Raw genomic sequence first — 1031 nt, forward strand, 5'->3', positions numbered from 1 at the left:
TCGAGGCTCCAGCTGCGCCTTTCGGTCACCTGCTTGCAAACGTGCGGCTCCTGATCCCGGTTCAGAAATGTGTGCAGCGCAGGACCCGGTCCACGTGTCAGAGTGTGTGTGTGTGTGTGTGATTAATCCACAGTCTCGCTCCCTGCACGACTTTCCCGAACCTCGCTCCTCAGCCCTGGTCTCTCTCTTCTCCGCTTGCAGGCAGGAGAGGCGTCACGGCTGGACGCGCTCCAGGGAGACGTGCACTTGTCAGCTCTCAGGCGAGTGGGGACGTGTGGGCCGGTCTGCACAGAGCCGCGTGTTGACATCACACTTCCTTAATGAATACAGAAGTAGACTGCTGTGGAAAGTTAAACATTTGCTGGATTAAGTCATCTATTAAAGGGAGGTTTGCCGTGTTGTGGTTTTTTGTTAAGACTGAACTTGGGATCTGGAAACATATTGTTGGTGTATTTATTTTGTTATTGATAGTTTTTGACACGTGTCTTACAAAATAATTATAATACAAAACTTTTAAAATATTACCAAGCTGTATAGTCCAGTCACAGTGAGCATGGTTAGCTGTACAGTCCAGTCACAGTGAGCAGGGTTAGCTGTATAGTCCAGCAGTCACAGTGAGCAGGGTTAGCTGTATAGTCCAGTCACAGTGAGCAGGGTTAGCTGTATAGTCCAGCAGTCACAGTGAGCAGGGTTAGCTGTATAGTCTAGCAGTCACAGTGAGCAGGGTTGGCTGTATAGTCCAGTCACAGTGAGCAGGGTTAGCTGTATAGTCCAGTCACAGTGAGCAGGGTTAGCTGTATAGTCCAGCAGTCACAGAGAGCAGGGTTAGCTGTATAGTCCAGTCACAGTGAGCAGGGTTAGCTGTATAGTCCAGTCACAGTGAGCAGGGTTAGCTGTATAGTCCAGTCACAGTGAGCAGGGTTAGCTGTATAGTCCAGCAGTCACAGTGAGCAGGGTTAGCTGTATAGTCCAGTCACAGTGAGCAGGGTTAGCTGTATAGTCCAGCAGTCACAGTGAGCAGGGTTAGCTGT

The 1031-nt window shown here is 49.8% G+C and overlaps 1 protein-coding gene across 1 annotated transcript in view; it reads right to left on the reverse strand.

Annotated features, from left to right (window-relative positions):
* Window positions 1–209, reverse strand: part of LOC131729915 (von Willebrand factor A domain-containing protein 1-like) — a 12049-nt gene extending 11840 nt beyond the window's left edge. Inside the window, exon 1 of the mRNA XM_059020166.1 lies at window positions 1–209. This exon is cut by the window's left edge and continues 387 nt beyond it. The gene's annotated coding sequence lies outside the window, so the exon portion shown is untranslated.
* Between the last annotated feature and the right edge of the window lie 822 nt (window positions 210–1031).

This window comes from Acipenser ruthenus, unplaced genomic scaffold (genome assembly GCF_902713425.1).
Source record: "Acipenser ruthenus unplaced genomic scaffold, fAciRut3.2 maternal haplotype, whole genome shotgun sequence".
In the NCBI taxonomy this organism is placed as follows: Eukaryota; Metazoa; Chordata; class Actinopteri; order Acipenseriformes; family Acipenseridae; genus Acipenser; species Acipenser ruthenus.